This window comes from Mercenaria mercenaria, chromosome 2 (genome assembly GCF_021730395.1).
Source record: "Mercenaria mercenaria strain notata chromosome 2, MADL_Memer_1, whole genome shotgun sequence".
NCBI classification, from domain to species: Eukaryota; Metazoa; Mollusca; class Bivalvia; order Venerida; family Veneridae; genus Mercenaria; species Mercenaria mercenaria.
Window position 1 is genome coordinate 44,795,995 of NC_069362.1, and position 20,676 is coordinate 44,816,670.

A 20,676-nucleotide genomic window follows, 5' to 3' on the forward strand; every position below is an offset into this window, starting at 1 on the left:
ATTTGATGTTAAGAGATTATGACATTAAACTATTACATTTGAACAGCTCTGCATAGTATACATACAGAAAGTAAAGTAGTCTAACCAACATTTTCACTTTTCGATCCATTTACTATAACAAACACTATACGATGGTCCTAGGATTGTCAAAATTTGATAGACATATCAAACCATTGTTTGGTGTTTTTTTTTTTCATTCAAAATTAAAAGCTTGCTAGGCTGTAAAATACAGAGTCTTAAATTTTAACGTTTCTGTGTGAATTCTAAGTGGGTACAGAAAAAAACCCTGAAAAAAGTGGAAACTCAACAGGACGCCCAAAACAACGAAAATGAAAATGTTGCAGGCTCGGTCTGACTGAGCCTGTTCACAGCCGGTAATGAAAATTTATGCTACTGTAAATGCACCCTAGTCCCGGATTGAGCAGAACTTAACATTTACAAATATTACAAGTACAAAAGGAAACATTTAAAAACATCCGTAGATGTCAGGTCTTCATATGCTGGTGTACATGGAACATGTTTCCAAGAGTCCATAAAAAGCGACGTATGGTCCGCAGTTAAAATGATGTGCTTGCCATAAACGAAAAAACAATGGACAGAACTAAACAAACTGGAATTTAGAAAGAGGATCTTAGGTTACAGAAACTGCCGAAAGACAAAATTAAACAGCAGGTACCATATCCAAGAGGAGACTCACCAATACCAAAGCCAAAGAAGCATTGGAACCACCAAGGCCAAACTGTTCAACCCGGAAAGTTAAAGAGTAAAACTGTCAAACTGAAAATACAAATATTACAAGTATTCAAAATTTAAAAATATCGATAAAAACATCATCATCATCGTCAACAACAATAACAACAACAAAAGCAAGAGCAATATTTACCTTTTGTAAAAATCTAGTAAAATAGGAACAGTTTGATAATCCAGTCTTAATATGAACGTCGTTGAATTTTATCTTATCTCTAAAAATACTATTCTAGCTAAACTTGTTCACAAAAATATCAATTTTAATCTGTGGCAAATTTGATTCAAAGATCAATGCTACTTTTCGATGTCTGAGTACTTACACCAACGGGTCCGTGTAATTTTGAGTCACTCAATGTTTGATTTTATTTTAATAAATGTAAGCATAAATCTGCAGGACCTTTTTCAAGGACGAAGTATATTAAAAATCAGTCACTCGAAAAGATTACTATTTACAACTGTTTGTTAATCCTTTTTTACTGCAACTTTCCGTCAAAACAAACATTAATTTTAAAACATTTGAATGCATTTCATTTCATCCTTACTTCTCTCAGTCTATCCGAATATTTCATTACATGGGTACTACGTTTTAATATCTTTCGTTTTGTACCCGAGATATACCGATACGATCACAATTATTGTGCTAAATCACCACCGTATAGATTTTGCTCTCATTTGGGTGATGGGTGGGTCTAATAGATTTTTTTTTTCATTTATACAGCAAAATAGAAATATTTAGTTAAATAATAATGATGATAATAATAATAATAATAATAATAATAACATTATTTAAAGAGGATAACATACTTGGCTGTAGTCAGTCTAACATAATTATGGTCCTCTAATATAATGATGTAAAATTTCATCCTAAGTATGTAACATAGACAGTGAAGTGAAACATATAAATTAAAATAACGTATTGTACAAATTAGTCCTTAAAGTAAATAAACAAGAACTATCGTAAAAACGATTTTACACGCAATTAAGGGAGGAATCAGTTTTATATTCAAATCAAGCCAAAATGAAAAGTACAAAGTGAAATATGAGTCCCTTTCCATATATACCGGAGACGAGGCAACGGCAATACAAACTGGAGTTTCGAGCCTCAGAGCTCAGGGTTCACTTCTTAATATGCTGTTGCGAGAGAAACATTAGCACAATATAACGAAATATCTACCGTTATTTCAAGTATACATAAAGTTACAAAATGAGAGCAAGTTACGTTTCCAGTCAAACCCATTCGTTACAGCTTCAGGTGCTGTGCTGAACAGGATTGCATCAATGTCCGAACGTGATGAATGCGTCAATTGGAAAGCAAAAATATTTGACAACAAGCAGCTTCTAAAATGCACATCGCTTCTTTCAGTAGAATGGTAAGTAAATTAAAATGAGCGTGGAAACCTTTTTCTTAAAACTCTTATTGGTTAACACATTTTCTTCTAACTTTAGATAAAGCTACGTCTAAATGGTTGACTTTAACATCAGCAGTGTAACAGACACTGAAGTACTCCCAATAGATAATTTGGTTTGGTATTTGACTATCACTATTGATGTTACTATCATTAATATTTGATGAGGCAGAATGTGTTATTTATGAAAATTTATTCAGTGATATTGTCGAGAGACTATAAATCAGGGTTTCTGATGCATGTCTGGCCTTTATCTTCTTTTTTTTGTGTTACGCCTCATAAAAACACTACAGTTGTGAAAATGTTTTAACGTTTCAAAACATCGCATTTGTGGTGGTGTTATAACTATTTCATAAAACAAAATATTGGAGATTCTGATCAACATGATCAAAGTCATATGTCAAGACATATACACTAGACAATAAACGTATCTTATAAAACATCACTTAACCTTACAAATGAGACAAAGTTTGTTTAAAAATATTGTCTCTAGCAGAACGACTAGCAAAGCGACAATAAGATTCATTATGCGCGGTATTCAGTTTTGGAATACATATATTTAATCTCCTCAGTAGTGTTCCGCGACTAAACTTTCCGATCCTCAGTGTTATAGGTGGCGCTGAAAGGGCAGTGACGTCACTGATCGTTCTGTGAACGTAAGGAAGGCTGTGGATTTTTCCTCGCGGATTTTTCAGGTAAAATCATTATAATATATTATTTTTTACTTTTTCTTGGAAGCCTTGGTGGTTTTTAGTACCTAGGTGGCACATTGCTGTTTTGTGCAGCTATTTTGTGACTGAGGGTCACTTACATCCAGGTGGGTGTGTTATTTGCTCGTCTTGGTGACGATTAACATGGCAGACATTTTCTCTGGCCGTGGGAGGGGGGGGGGGGGGGGGGGGTGCAGTAGCTATATCTACCTGTTTCGTGGAAAGTATTGGTAATTTAACCTGGTAATATTATCCCCCTAAAACACTGAATGGGTTTTCATAATTATGTTGGTGCATATACTTAGTGGTTTTCATTGAAGGTACCAGTTGTTAATTGCTTTGGCTATCTTTTTATTATATGAGGATGCGGGTTCCTTTGTTTGGACAAGCCTAATGTTTATCAGTAGGTCAGTTATTTTTAGATTTTGCAGTATCTGCTCTCTTGACCGGCTGCATAACATGCGTCTGGGGTTTCGCTGGAAGCTTATCAGCAGATTTGTTACAGTATGCTGGTATACTGACTCTCACTTGTCACGGCTGATAAACGCGCTCCACACATGAATGCATATCAGAAACAGTGGATGATATATATATATATAGATATTGTGTTTATAGGGGATTTGTGTTGTTTTAGCAGGGTTTCTCCCCTTTGATATTAAATACGGGGCTATGTTGTATGCTGTTTTATAGTTATAATATTATCGTGGAATATTCATATATGTTTGTATGCGTTCAGGTTTAGTTTACACTTAACATGGTAGTGAATCTATTTGTTTGGGATAAAGAGATGACGATACTGTAGTGCAAAAGTCCTGTCATGGGAATCAAATTGAGGATATAAAGGTCTGGAGTGTGGACGAAGGTTTCATGTCGTGTATTAGCCTAGTACTTAATACTCAGGAAACACTCAAGAACTGACCTTTCTAGACACGGAACACTTAGGATATCCCCAGATCCTCAGTGTTATAGGTGGCGCTGAAAGGGCAGTGACGTCACTGATTGTTCTGTGAACGTTAGGATGCTAAGGAGTCGATAGGTTATACTTGTAGCGACTAATTACTTAGTTTAACTATTCAATGCTATACACTGATTTCCAACCCCTTCCCACCCAGTAAAGCGTTGGCTCTTGGTTTTCCTGTCGCGTATTAGCCCAGTACTTAATACTCAGGAAACACTCAAGAACTGACCTTTCTAGACACGAAACACTTAGGATATCCCCAAATCCGAAACCCGATTATTTTCCTTAATTTGTTTGCTTTGTACTTATTGTCATCTATTTTTTTTTACTTTATGTATTTATTTTTGTGTAGATGCAAACCATAAAATTACATATCTATACATACACTGTTGTAGGGTTTTGCTTTGTAAACAACTGAAAATGTTTGTTTCACTCGAGGTCGATCTTCGGATTCTTTATATAATTTTGGTGTCACACTAGTATTATAAAGCTTTGACGTTAACGTCATTTGAAGAATAGGCGACATTAGTCTATAATAGGCAAAGAAAGAAAAAATTGTGATGTCTTACATGTGATAAAATGTATTTTTCCACATTAAATTATCGACGACAGGGCCTCATATTTTTTGTTTGTTTTTGTTTTGGGTTTAACGCCGTTTTTCAACAGTACTTTAGTTTATGTAACGACGGGCAGTTAACCTAACCAGTGTTCCTGGATTCTGTACAAGTAAAAGCCTGTTCTCCGCAAGTAACTGCCAATTTCCCCACAAGAATCAGAGGTGGAGGACTAATGATTTCAGACACAATGTCTTTTATCAAATCGTCACGGATAACACAAACCCCGCTTGGGTCGAACTCACGACCCCGCGATCCGTAGATCTGCGCTCTCCCTATTGAGTTAAGCTGTTGGGTCATATTTTATCATTTTATCGTTTACCTCGTTCAATAAAACAATTTGAAAAAGCACATATATGATATCCTCTATTTATTTCAAGCGTTATTTTTTCTTCTTCTTATCTATAAGCAACCGAGAAATTGCCCCTACTTGTTTGGTTGGACGTAAAAATTCATAACGCTGTGCCACCCCCTATAAACGACTGTAGTCTCTTCTTCCTGTTGCGACCGACCAAAACAAACGAATGGCAGACTGAAGGTAACAAATCGACTTCAGATTAGTTATTTTACTTTACACGGTGTGTGCATTTAGGTTTTACGTTAAATTGAACATAAGTATGTGTATGTGGCGATATAGCAGATGAAACAGACACGTAATGTTTACAAAATCCTGATAAAATGTTGACTGATCACACACATTGCATGGAAATTCACTCGACCAAGTCACGAAACTGGTGAATAACATGGCAAATTGATTTGCAATTCAATATCCATGTTGTTTTCTGAAATAAACATGCATACTCCATAAACATATATAAATAAGATGTTGCATAGCTGTTGCGTTTTGGAAAGAAAATATTTTTTTAGCTAAACGGTAAAAAACATTCACTGTATGCCGACTTGCCAATTTTGATATTTGATCTGAACTCTTATTTGCGATTCACACTGTATTCCATTTTGCGACTTAAGTGTGCGATTTATGTACTTTTAGGGCGTAAATGAGATAAAAATACATACCGTCTTCATGTATAATTATAATGTCATTTAATGTCGAACCTCGCGTGCTATGCATGTACTAATCCATTAGGGGTGGGTCTCTGTGACTCGCGGTCCAAAAAGGGCCAGTGGTTTCAATCTGGCGCCGTTTCACTACAAATCTTCTAACACCCACTTTTCTTTTCATATTTTGACAGCTTATTAATTGTAGTTTGCAATGCTGTATAGGTTTCAATGGGTTGATATTCTAGAAAGTATAGAAAATGGATCTAAACCGTGGCGAATTAACACTAAAACCCTATGGAAAATGTTTTACTGGTATATAACCTCCACAGCAACATGTTCAGCTTCCAATAAAATATAAATATAACACCAACAAAGCACATTAATCACTTTGAAATAGTTTTATCAATCCTTTAGCGGTCAGCTTATTGTTTTGATCGGTCGCAGCAGGAAGAGGGAGAATACAGTCGTTTATAGAGAGTCTGACACAATATTTGCAGTCGCTATCGCAACTGCTTCTATCTCTGCCTTATTGTACTTCATTGAACAAAACCTGCATGGAATATTCAAACGGAAATATCGCAAGAAAGGAAAGTCCTATGTCCACCTCCTATAAACGACTGTACTCCCCCTCTTCCTGTTGCTACCGATCAAAACTATAATCTGACTAATAAAAGATGGGAAAAACTATTTTAAAGTGACAAATATGCTTTGTTGGTGTGTATATTTATATTTCTTTGGAAGCTGAACATGATTTGTTTCTTTATATAATATGTTAGTCTGATTACAGGTAAAATTATAGCAAAAAACTCGATTGATCACTGATTTTGTCCAGAAATTGCACATTGTTGGCGTGAAAAGTACATATTTTCTTGCTTGAAGAATGATCTACATATAAATTTCACTGTTTCGTGGATAAAGAAACAATGCAAGTTTGGTAAAATTAAATAAAATCATTGCTAAAAGCTCCAATTTGTTTGCAACCGTCAGTGAAGGATGATCCGGTGTTATGTCCTGACTGTATGCATATTTGCTTGTAGTACTGTACAAATGTTTGCGACTTTCGTAGAAAAGACTGTATGTCTGTTAGCAACTTATTTATTTATTAAATACCGGCGTTTCCCTTGCTCCTGTAAAATTCTTCATAATTATAACCCGCAGAGGGGGATTCACCATGTAGTCTGTCTGTCCGGTCTGTTTGTATGTTTGTCCCTGCAATTACTTGAATACGATTAAACCTACCTCTCTCAAACTTCTCACACACATAGGCAATATGTAGTTAATGTCCGTCCTCTTCTCTTTTTTTATCTTTAAAGTTGATGTCACACTTATGAGGTCAAAGGGAAAAATGGGTCCAATTTGCATGTCCATGACATAAATTCTTTATGCATAAAGGGATTCTAAAATAACTTGGCACAAATGTTTACCATCATGAGACGATGTGTCACGCACAAGACATAGTTCCCTAGCTTTAAGGTCAAGGTCACAGAGGTCAAAATTTCAAAAATAGGGTCGGTTCATTTTTCGTGTCCGGGCCATAGCGTCTTTATGCACGAAGGGATTCTGATATAACTTTGCACAAATATTTACCATCATGAGTCGATGTGTATCGCATAGGACACAAGGCCCGTCTTATCAAACATAGTACGAATAAAATCGATAGAAGGTATGTGATATCCGTTTTCTTGGAATATGGCCACATTATACAGAAAACATGCTACCTGTACACATAAAATCTTGAACACATGAAATTGGTAACGTGTTTTGTTACTGGTATCAACAAAAGTGTTCAGACAAAATTTTGGTCGTACGATACGATAAGATGTTTTATAAGACTGACCCCAGCTGGTCCCTTGCTCCAAGGACAAGAACACAAAATGAAACATAAAGGGTTGATTTTTTCGTGTCCGTACCGTAACTTATTCTTGTTCACGCATCCTAATATAGCAGTCATTGTCTGCACTGGTACTTTTTATTGTCATTATGAATTGGTCAAGGACACTTCTGTAAACATAATGACATGTCCTTTTGACAAGATAATATGGTCAGTAGACAAGACAGCAAACAGACAAAATAACACAGCTTTAAACAGGTTAATACTGTATGTAAGCAAAATGACATGTCCTGTTGACAAGATAACATGGTTAGTAGACAAGACAGTATAGCAAACAGACAAAATAACACAGCTTTTAACAAGTTAACACATGTAAACATAATGACACGTCCTTTTGACAAGATAACATGGTCAGTAGACAAGACAGTATGACAAACGGCTAAAATAACACAACTTTTTACAAGTTAATACTTATATAAAGATAATGACATGTCCTATAAATATAAATATCTGGCTACATTCAAAATTCAGATATGGTGTCTGTCGGTTGTCAAAAATTGAATACAGGATGCGTGTACAAATTTTATGGACATGTAGAAAGAGACAAAAGATAAAATTTTGAAATTAGAAACAGATCAATGGATAAAAAATAAAAGAAACGAAAATTTGATCACTTATGTCGATTGTAATACATCTGAAAGCTGCTATTTACGCCTAATATTAAAAGCTTTTCAGTATTATATTTTAGAGAATACAAATGTTGTTTTTAAAGGTCTCGGTTTTAAGTCCCTAAACGTTTTATTTTCACCTTTTTTATATACTATTACTAACATACCCATGTAAATGCTTTAACAATTTCAATAAAAAAGATATGAATTTAGTGGCAATCTGATCAATGTTGCTCCTATTTCTCAGTAAGAACGTCTTCTTCCTCGCTGTAGACGACATATATGAGCCGTGCCATGGGAAAACCAACATAGTGGCTGTGCGACCAGCATGGATCCAGACCAGCCTGCGCGTCCGCGCAGTCTGGTCAGGATCCATGCTTTTGCTTACGGTTTCTCTAATTGCAGTAGGCTTTAAAAGCGAACAGCATGGATCCTGACCAGACTGCGCGGATGCGCAGGCTGGTCTGGATCCATGCTGGTCGCAAACCCACTATGTTGGTTTTCTCATGGCACGGCTCATATTAATGCTTTTCTTTGCTTGTTGTTTGATTGTCCGGCGTTATTACCTTATCAGAGAGATCTCTACCGAACAATTCGAATATAGACACTATCAGAGGTATACTTTAGTCCAACAAATTTGACGTGATCCTAAGAAATATTTAGATAATTTTTTCAAGGGCTCCGTACGACTTCCTCGGTGATTCAAGGTGGTATAATAACAGGAATATATGCGAGCGCTGTACGAACCCACAAGCACCGTACGAGATACGACCGGGCTCCTTGCGAGCTCCACACGACTTGTCTGCGATGTTCGTACGGATATCCTACGACTGCATCCTCTAAAGATCGTACGGGCCCGTAGGTATTGTGACCAGACGCTACGATTGTACAGAGACCCTAAGGATTTTGAAACTGGTTGACTCGTACGATTTTTCAAAACCGTACGGACATCGTACGGTTTTGTGACACAGGCATTAGGTATACTTTAGACAAACACACTGCACATATCCAGTACATCATTAAGGCAACTGTCGTATCCATGAATACTGTAAAAAAAGTTTTATCTATTGTTTCTAAGGAACTATAACATAACGAAAATTGAGTGTCATTTTACTGAATTTCTTTAGCATCCTTTCAGCAAAATGGCGTCTTATTCATTCCATTTCAACAAGCTTTCAGATTTTGTAACTCTTTCTCTTTGAATGACTTAAACTAAGTCTGAACAGCACGTTTAAAACATATAATTTTCAAAACTGATCGCAAAACTCTCAATAACATTGATTTAATGATCTGAAAAATAATAAACTACGTCAAAACATATAACATATTCAAAATGTAACAAAATCATTTCAATCTAATACCAAAAACAAAAACAAGCTGAGGTCTACATACTGCTCCAGTACTGGCCGTTGTGTTCTGAATTCTGAAGATACAAAAATATTGTTAGTCAATGAGATCTTGAAGAAAGTATATTTAAATTTACATAATCACATTTTATTGCAATATTAATATCGTAACTTTATGGAGTATAAACTTTTAAGTGCACTATAACATATAAATGTTCTTTTTATTTATGCAATAGATAAACTAGAGACTATATTTAATGTACGATGAAGATTTTTGGATAGCGTCATATATCCTTTTTTTATATTCACCCACAATAAAACACAAGCCTTTTAGACATACTTTATAATTACAAAGCATCTTCTTGCATATTTGAGCCGCGCCATGAGAAAACCAACATAGTAGCTTTGCGACCAGCATGGATCCAGACCAGCCTGTGCATCCGCGCAGTCTGGTCAGGATCCATGCTGTTCGCTAACGGTTTCGCTAATTGCTATAGGCTTTGAAAGCGAACAGCCTGGATCCAGACATCCGCGCAGGCTGGTCTGGATCCATGCTGGTCGCAAAGCCACTATGTTGGTTTTCTCATGGCGCGGCTCATTTTATTAACTGTCACAACGGCAGTCTTTAAGTGCATGCCGTTTCAAGGCTGTAAGATATCTCAACGTACTTGGATTCAATGCTGTTATATTTTCTGGTCCTTTGGGATCCTTGTGTGCATTCAATTTTACTATTTTAATAATAGATTTCCGTTTAAGCTGGTTCTAGGAGACGTGAGGGGTTTTGTACATTCAATTATTCAACATCAATCAAACTGAGTCTGCTATTACTTTGCTTGGTTGCGTTTTATGCTTCAAAAGGATCTCCTTACGGATTTTATCAGTTAACTGTAAAGTTTACATAACATTGCTTCACACTGTGTGTTAACATTTTAGGTGAGATAAGGACACGCGATTACTGCATGTGTTTTTAGTGATTCTTCCATGTTACAACATCCTTTAAAGTTCACAAATCCAAGATATTCCATGATCTTTTTTGTTATGTGTTACGAAATTATAAAATCACATCTAAGACTCTCGGTAATTGAATAACGTTTGATAGTAATCGAAGGTTTTACTTAATTGGTAAAAACTAATCTTAATCTTATATCATATTCCTTGAGGTGAGATCGCGTGAAAAGCAGTCATTTCTTTTCTGAATTTAGGACTCGTATTTTTAATTTGCTACTTATGCTGTGATGATTCCATGTCACAAACCACTAACATACACTCGCCCGCTTAGCTCAGAAGATAGAGCGTTGGTCTACGGATCGGGGTGTCGTGAGTTCGATCCTCGGGCGGGCGTATGTTCTCCGTGACTATTTGATAAACGACATTGTGTCTGAAATCATTAGTCCTCCACCTCTGATTCATGTGGGGAAGTTGGCAGTTACTTTCTGAGAACAGGTTTGTACTGGTACAGAATCCAGGAAAACTGGTAAGGTTAACTGCCCGCCGTTACATGACTGAAATACTGTTGAAAAACGGCGTTAAACCCAAAACAAACAAACAAACTAACTAACATACAATGAGAGGTAGTCTGTTAAACGGCTTTGCAAGGTATCTCTTCACCAAACAGTACACGGCTCCGATATAACCAATAAAACAATCCAGAACGCCTTACTTAACAAGAGGGTCATGATGACCCTGGATCGCTCACCTGAGTAATATGAGCCACATGTTTCAAATGGCAAACTGATGCTAAAATATTAAGAAGGTAGATCAGTAGGTCACATTAATGGTTACTGAAAGTCAGTTTTAAGATCGGTAAGCAAAACTGTACATGCCATCCAAATTTCAAGGCTGTATCTTAAAAAACAAGAAAGGTAAGTAGGTCAAGGTCACAGTCACTCGATCCCTAATTGCTTGGGGTCATCAGGTAATTATAACTAAACAGTCTAGGAAATATGATCTGACATTTTTTTTTCCTTTATAACTTATAATTATAATAAGTGACCCCCAGGGCGGGGCCTCTTTTCACCCAAGGGGCATTATTTGAACAAACTTGTTAGAGATCCACCAGGCAATGATACATACCAAATTTCTAAGGCCTAGGCCTTGTACTTCCAAACAAGAAGATGTTTATCTTTTTCTTCCTATATAAGTCTCTGTTAAACTTGGGACCCCGGGGCGGGGCCATGTTTGACCCTAGGGGGATAATTTGAACAATCTAGACCACTAGATAATGCTACATACCAAATATCAAAGCCCTAGGCCATGTGGTTTTGTACAAGAAGATTTTCAAAATTTTCCCTATATAAGTCTATATAAACCGGGGCGGGGCCATATTTGACCATAGGGGGATAATTTGAACAATCTTGGTAGAGGACTACGAGATGATGCTACAAACTAAATATCAAAGCCCTAGGCCATGTGGTTTTGTAAATTTTCCCTATATAAGTCTATATAAACCGGGGCGGGGCCATATTTGACCATAGGGGGATAATTTGAACAATCTTGGTAGAGGACTACTAGATGATGCTACAAACTAAATATCAAAGCCCTAGGCCATGTGGTTTTGTACAAGAAGATTTTCAAAGTTTTCCCTATATAAGTCTATATAAACCATGTGACCCCGGGGCGGGGCCATATTTAACCCTAGGGGGATAATTTGAATAATTTTGGTAGAGGACCACTAGATGATGATACACACCAGATATCATAGCCCTAGGCCTGTGGTTTTGGACAAGAAGATTTTTAAAGCTTTTCCTTTCGGTTGCCATGGCAACCAGAGTTCTGCATGGAATTCAATTCTTTGAATAATTTTGAAAGGGGGCTACCCAAGGATCATTCCTGTGAAGTTTGGTGTAATTCTGCCCAGTGGTTTTCAAGAAGAAGATTTTTTTAGAAATTGTTGACGGACGACGGATAACGCACGACGGACGATGGGCATCAAGCGGTCACAATAGCTCATCTTGTCACTTCGTGACAGATGAGCTAAAAATTGTTACATTATATTTTCCTTCACACTTTTAAATCAGAACAAAACCAGTCAGCTACGCGATAGGGTGAACTTGTTAAAATGCATTAAAATATTAATTAAGTTTGAGTTTGTTATAACGTGATTTAAATGTTTATTCATGAAATGTTTCAAAGAATATCACTGTGTTTTTAAAAAATGAATACATTCCTGACAAACATTCACACCTATTTTCCAGACAAAACCCCATTACGCACACATATCATTTGAACATGCTTGTCTCAGAAACATTGTTTCTGGACAAAGAAAATACACAAAATTACTCATCTATACACAAAAGTACTCATCTCGCCATATTCAGATCTATTCATTATTTGTCTAAGTAACACTTTGAAACTCCATTGTATCAAATTAAAAACTGTTTTCATAAGTAATTGTTTGCAGTAAAGTAAATAAAACATAGGCAAAACGTGTTTAGTAGTGAAAACTAACGGCTCATTTCTGGCACAGGCGCTAGTATTGACTTTGGACGAAAATTATATGACTAGACAGATGACAATACACCTTCATCAAAGAAAAACTATTTATTCAAAATACATTTTAAGTCCCGCTTCACGGAGATATTTTCTGTGCATCAGTTATGGCTACTTGGCGACTTTATAGTAATGACCATCGTGTTTAACGTAGCACCGATACAATCATAGGTCATATGGCGACTTTTCAGATTTGATGGTGAAGGAAAAGCCCAGGTGGTCCTACGAGCATTATTTCATCATGGGCAGGCACCTGGGTAGAACCATTTATCTTCCGTAAGCCAGCTGGATGGCTTCCTCACATGAAAAGTTCAACGACCCGAGTGGGTCTCGAACATGAATCGATGAGGGGCAAGTGATTCAAAGTAAGTGACCTTAACCGCTCGGCCAAGGAGGCCCCTAATGGCACACAGGTACGTCATGAAATAGTTCGGCTAGAGACTTTCGGTATTTTTTTTTGTAAAGAAAGGTATACCTGAAGTAACTGTAGACGGTTAAATTGTGTCTCAGAACAGCATGTGCAGTGAGTCCAGTGCTCGAAGGCTTAAACCTCCAGTTAATGACACTGTCTCTGGTACAGTGGAACCTCTCTGAACCGGACCAGAATAAATGTTCATATTAGAGGGATTTTCGGATAAAGAAAAGGTTTCTATTTTGGACTGAAAAATTATGATTTTTGTGATGCATGATGTGTATACCCATCTACTTGAGAACAGATTAATAAAATGTATATTTGAAAGGGGTCCATGTTTTACTATATAAGTAAAATAAGTATTCTTTCAATGATTAGGGACGAAACATGTGTTTTTATCTATCTGGTTATATATTTTTCATCACATGCCAGGTACTCGTTCGTGTATAATTTCGTAACGGCTTCTAAACAAACTTTGGGGTATTAGTATTCCCTTAGTCCGATTAAAGTTGTTTAAAACCAAGAATTTTGTACAAGATACAATGACTAAACAGTTTAGCACTTTGCACCTGGAAATGTATTTCTAATATGTTAATATCTCATTTTCTTCACTTTTATTCATAATATTGCATCCAAATATTAATGCATATACGTATAAAGAAATAAATAGTTGGTAAAATAAAAGTCTTTCTTTTCTACAGAAAGAACACATTCAACAAATCATTATTACATTTCATTTTATTCAATTTTTATTAAAATGCATGCATTATCCCTATCTGAAACCATTGAAATTTCGTTGCTGTTGTTACTTTTAGCAACAAATAAATGTCTTTCAGGCTATTTTTAATGTTAACAATAGCTGTTACTCGTAGCAATGTAATGAATAAATATAAATGTGTAAATACAATACTTGGTTAGACAAGGTGAATCGTTGTCTCGCTTTCTTTTTTCCATGTTTATTAATGATCTAGAAAGCATGTATATAGAAAATGGTGTTGAAGGAATTGATACATATATGTTTAAAATGTGTATTATATTGTATGCAGATGATATTATCATTTTTGCAAATAGTAGTGAAGAGTTACAAGTAAATTTAGATTTGTTACTAGTATATCAATATTGTAATAGATGGAAATTGTCTGTAAACTCCTCAGTAAAAACGAAAATTATGATTTTAGTAAAGGTGGAAGATTACCAAACAACATTAATTTTACATATGGTAATCAAATACTTGAAATTGTCAACAGATTTGTTTATCTTGGGATAGTGTTTTCCACTGAGGGTTCATTTTTTGAAGCCCGGAAGACTCTCGCTGGTTAATCATTAAAGGCAGTTAATTAATATTTAAAATGAATAAGTACCTACATAAGTTTACAAATATTTCTGTTAAACACAAATTAGATCTTTTTGATAAATTAGTTGCACCTATATTAAATTACGGATGTGAAGTGTTGGGCTTCCATAATGGAAACGCAGTAGAAAGAGCACATCTTCAGTACTGTAAGCGTCTGTTAGGTGTCAAAAACAACCCATTTGAACGACTTTGTGTATGGTGAATTAGGCAGGGTACCATTGCAAAATTATAATTTGTGGTTAAATATTTTACAATCAGATTCAAAAACATATATCAAAATCATATATAATATGTTGTATCAAGATATTATAGATAAGCCAATGACGAAAAACTGGTGTTCATTGTTGAGAGATTTATTATTCTCACTTGGATTCCCTGATGTTTGCTGTTATCAAACAGTTGGTGATATGAATATGTTTCTTGTTTTGATTAACTCCCTGGGGCCGAAATGCGACTATAGCGACAGCACTCCCCAGAACGGCGATTGACGAGTATAGTCGCGGCACCGAGATCATGATGATTGCGATAAGTACTTGTTAATTTTTGATAATTTTGACAAAAGCAAAATTACTTTGCATACTGGCTATTATTTCTTTGATGTAATAATTACTAGTTGTGCTAATAATTAGTACTCTTGTTAAGATAAATGTCTGTAACTATGCGGTAATGTAAGTGAAATAAAAAGACGATCTCCGCTGTGTTTCGTTCATGCTGTATTTCAAAAGAGTAAAATAATGTCGTCGGCCAGAGATCTTTCTTAAAATGAAGAAAATATTTATTTATTATCATGCTGATTCTGAAATATCAGTTCCGACTATGCGATTCCATTATCAGACAAATGAATGGTCGGAAAATGTTAAGTTTTAGCAGGCTGAAATATTGGTACACTTACATCACATACGATACAAATGGATAAAAAATAACACCACAATGCATGTTTCATAAAAAACAAAAAAAAAAAACAACAACTATATATATGTTAAAACACATGTTTGTAAATTTAATATTTGTTCAATAAACCATTGATACTCACACAAAAACGGGTGTAAATTTCGAGTAATGCTAATGTAACTATTCATTGTTAATGATGCATTTCTATTTATGGGAATTTAATGTTCAAATATCTATTAAACGCAGTAGGTGTGTTAAAATTGTGAATATTTTGAAGTGAAATTTTTGTTCTATTTGGATATAAGCTAGGACGAAATTGGATTTAAAAAATATTTGTTCAAACTTCGAATATTTTGTAAGTATATTTTAATTTACACCCAAGTTAATAATGTTTCACTGCATGATTTCAACTGACTGTATGCGAGTGTGATTATGATAAGGTTAGATAATGTTCCGCCGCAGCAGGCATGTTACGATATCGGTTTCGGGGAGTTAAACAACGAATAAATGATCAATTTATACAAAATTGGAGAAGTAGACTAGATGACTCTAGTAGAACACAGTTTTATAACATCATTGCTGATTTTAAATTTCAACCATATCTTGATGTAATCAATATATCAGAATTAAGAATAAGTGTAGCTAGGTTATGATTATCATTTCATAGACTTTGCATTGAAACCGGCAGATGGAATAAACCAGTCAGTGCACCTTTAAATGAACGTAAATGTATAATATGCGTTATTTGGTACTCTCAAAAGACTTATGTAACAAGTATATAAGATGAACAGCGTTTTACTTCTTCAAATGCAAAAAATAGTAAACACAAATACAAATGTACACAATTTTATTACTGAACTTTAAGAATGGCAATTTCTGGGCGCGGCTCCATAGTTTTTAAAAAAATGTCAATATTTATCAATTTTTCCGCACTGTCAACGTCCCAAGTTTCACTCAACGAGCACAATATTTCACTTTTCACAATTTTAAATTTTCAATAACAATTCGGATACTCAGTCATTACAAACGACCATTTAGGTATCTGCAAATATGCGTATCATTAAAGTCACAATAAAGCCCCCATTGGCATTGTTTAACAACAACAGCAACAATAATTCCAATCGGTCGGACTCATAAAGGAATTGAATCATTTTATTATATGTAATTTGGCCTTGAAAACAGAGGCATTATATCACATGCAAGGTAAAGTTATTGCGTCCGAAGTTCGCTGGCCGCATACATACAAACGGTCATACCGGATTTCCGCTTAATTACAATGGAGTTTTTGGATTTCACCGTCCTGCTGGAGCCGTACCTCGATACTGTAGTCCTTTCCTGTTAATGATGCACTCTGAAATCATAGGAAAAGCAATAGAATCTATATAATTCGCATTATTGAAATGATAAGGGAAATTTTCTACGAAAACCAAAAGAAATAAATATTCCTTTATTGTAAATTGACACAACAATTAAATTTTATGATGTAATATGTATGCCAGTAATGTCAAGGAGGGTGTGACCGGGTGGGTTTAAATTGTCTGAATTACTACACACATTCTCAATGCAGCCAAGATGAAAAGAAATGTGACGTAGTACGAACGTGTATAATGCGCCACGGACAAACACCACTAAATTGGCTTTGAACATTACGACATATACCACTAATTTAATAACCAACAAATAAGATTACGCCCAAATAACATGGACTATCTCAATGAGATAGTCCCCGTTATTTGGTACTCTCAAAAGACTTAAGTAACAAGTATATAAGATGAACAGCGTTTTACTTTTTCAAATGCAAAAAATAGTAAACACAAATACAAATGTACACAATTTTATTACTGAACTTTAAGAATGGCAATTTCTGGGCGCGGCTCCATAGTTTTTAAAAAAAATGTCAATATTTATCAATTTTTCCGCACTGTCAACGTCCCAAGTTTCCCTCAACAACGACCATTTAGGGTATCCCGGCAACTATGAGTTCATTAAAGTCACAATAACGCCCCACATTGGCATTGTTTAAACAACAACAGCAACAATTAGTTCCAATCGTTCGGACCATAGAGGATTTGAATCATGTTAGTTATTGTAAATTTGGCCCTTGGAAACAGAGGCTTATATCACATGCAAGAGGTAAAGTTATGCGTCCGAAGTTCGCTGGCCGCCACATGGCCATCGGACCTGGAGACCTAGCGGGCTCCAGGAACGAAGGCCACCGCCAAATAAACAAAAACTTATTTGACACCAGTGAACAAGACAAACCAATGATGCCACGCCCAGACCATTCGCCCTTAGTTTACTACCAATAGCACATCAGACATTAACAATTGCATCCAACTGACTAGCCAAACTATGCAGAAATAATTAACATATTCCCCTCTTCAGATAAATGAACTCCATCGCCCTGAAACAGTGTGGGACTCTGAACATTTATACGTGGGTGCTGGAGAGAAACACCACCCGAATCAACCACCCTCATAGCCCCGTAACTGTTAAGTCTTTTTCGGGACCTGTCCATTGCCATACGATTGTCTGAATACCGCCAATTGATTCTTGGGAGAATGTTTGACCAGATCAGTACTGTAGAAGAAAAATGCGTGTTTTTGAAATCCACAATCTTATCAATTTCTGTTCTGATTTCCTTCAGTTTTGTTTTCCCCAAGTCGTTTCCCCCGCAATGAACTAATAAGAAATCAGGTTCGTCTCTTACGCGGCACAAGGTTCGTAACTTTGAAAGCAGCTGGGTAAAACACAGACCGCCATAACCTTGCCACCAGATTTCAACTCCATCCAGACCGAGGTTTAGACCGGCCCTGGTGCTTCTTGCTGTTATGAATGCTTTTTTAATTAATGACGAGCCCAAACACCAGATAACTTCCCGGGACCTGAAGGTTGAATATAAATTACATATTACTGAATGAAACGATTCGCAGTCTAAGTTACTGAAAATTATCGTGACAGCGGATTTAGACATGTACAATGCAATGTAACTACAGGATTAGTTTAGGAATCATCCTGGTTGGACTACGTACATAGCCTTTGTATGCATCAGACGACCATCTTCCCGCTAATTTTATTTCTTTGTCGGTCATCCCTAGACTTGCCGCGGTAGTAGCGGCTAAGCCGCTCCTATTCTAAAGGAATGGGACTTAAAACACATATGAGATAGACCTTGAACTGCTAGTGCTTTTGAAAGAACCGCCGAAAATTGGTACCTTGTAAGCGGGCTACCATCAAAATGTACAAAAAATGGACCCTGCATTTTCGGCCTCATAGACAAGAATTCTTTAACATTTTTAACTGGGCATATGTGACCGCCTTGAGCAGAAATTTGCAATCTTTCGCCCTTCCCTTCCTGATCAGTTTTCGAAAATCTGAGAGAAACTATCAAAGTTTTACTTTCCTGTATCAAATTGATATCATTAACGCATAACGTGCTACTTAAATTTTGACGCTTCGATGCTGTTAATTCACCAACTCTCAAAAAACCAAAAAATGCCAGCGAATATGCCGCTGAAAAAAGAATTGTTTCATATACGTTCGTACATACGGCTGGAAGTTTTAACAAAATGTTGGATAGCAGACTGGGCGTAATTGGCAGTCTACAATCTGATCTCGTTTTTGACCTTTTGATTCCCTCTAACATTTTAGATATTACGAATTGCTTAGTAACGTCCTCATATCCTAATATTTTACATTGAATTCCTATCGATGCAACATAAATTCTAGCTGTAGAAGCCGATAAACCATGTAAGGATAAACTTGCTATAAACTGCATAATGTGCTCGAGCTGGGGTGGCCAGTCACTGTTTAACCCGTACTCTAAACGGAACTGCCTAAAGCGGTTCAAACCCAGACGGTACGTTGACGAAGTATTCCCCGATATGGAAGCATTTAGAAGTCTTGAAGCTTCACCGTGGATATCAGCGAAAAAAAATCTTGGGGAATAACTCCCGGGTCGTTGTTTGATTTTGGCGCCAACTCTCTGAATCTTGACCACTGTTTCCGAGAAAGAGAATCACAAATGCCATTAGCTTTCGATGCAATGTGTTTAGCTTTGAACACAGTATTAAATGACATTGATTTTAACACAAAATAACGCACCAGATGCATGACCGCTTTTGATCTGCAAGACTGCTTATTTAAAACTTTCATTAATGCTTCATTGTCAATCCACATTAATACTTTTTTATTCGCGATTCTAGAACCCCACAATGCTATTGCTAAAACTACAGGTACCATTTCTAGAAAAGTCATATCTTTAAGTATTTGTGACTTTGACCACGACAAAGGCCATGGAAAAAACGCCCAACACCCATCAAGATAGCAAGCACCACCACAATCTGCAGCACCTGCACTGTCAGTGTGCAGATTTAAAACATTGCTATCATGCCAAACATTAGCAGGAATGTGGACGACCCCATTGAAGTTATTCAAAATTGAAACCGAAACACGTAAGTCATCTTTCATGTCCGTCGTGACCCGACGATGATGATGGGGTTTATCTAGCCCAGACATGGCCTCATAGAAGCGACGCAAGAATGCCCTATTTCCGCGTATAGCTTTGCTAAAGAAGCACAATTTCCCTGTCAAAGATTGCAACTGCTTAAGTGTTACTTTTGATCTGCACAGGAAATTCCGGATTAAGTCAAGAAGCTCTTGTATCTTACTAAACGGAATCCGAATTGTCATTTGGTCCGAATCAAGCTCAAATCCAAGGAAAGTCAAAACCGTAACGGGCCCTACAGACTTTTCCTCTGCTATAGGGATACCTAATTGTAAACATATGTCCTCAAATGCTTTGACCAATGTAAGACAATTGTCAGAACCAGACTTTCCCACAAAAATAAAATCATCCAAGTAATGATCTAATGTTTCCAAACCCGTAACCTCAGTTACTAACCAATGCAGGAAAGTTGACACTTTTTCCCATAATGCGTAGGATAGACTCAGACCCATGGGTAAACATTTATCGAAATAAGACATGTTGTCAACTTTCATTCCAAGAAGGTGAAAGTCAGTGGGATTCACTGGCAATAAACGAAATGCAGATTTTATATCACGCTTAGCTAAAAGTGCAGACCTGCCCTATTTAAAAATCATATCAGACAGTGTCAAACGATGTATAGTTTACTGAGCAGAGGTCATAATTGATTCCGTCATTAATACTGCGACCTGACGGATAAGACAGGTGAGTTATTAACCTCCAGCTGCCATCAGCCTTAGGAACTACACCTATCGGGGAAAT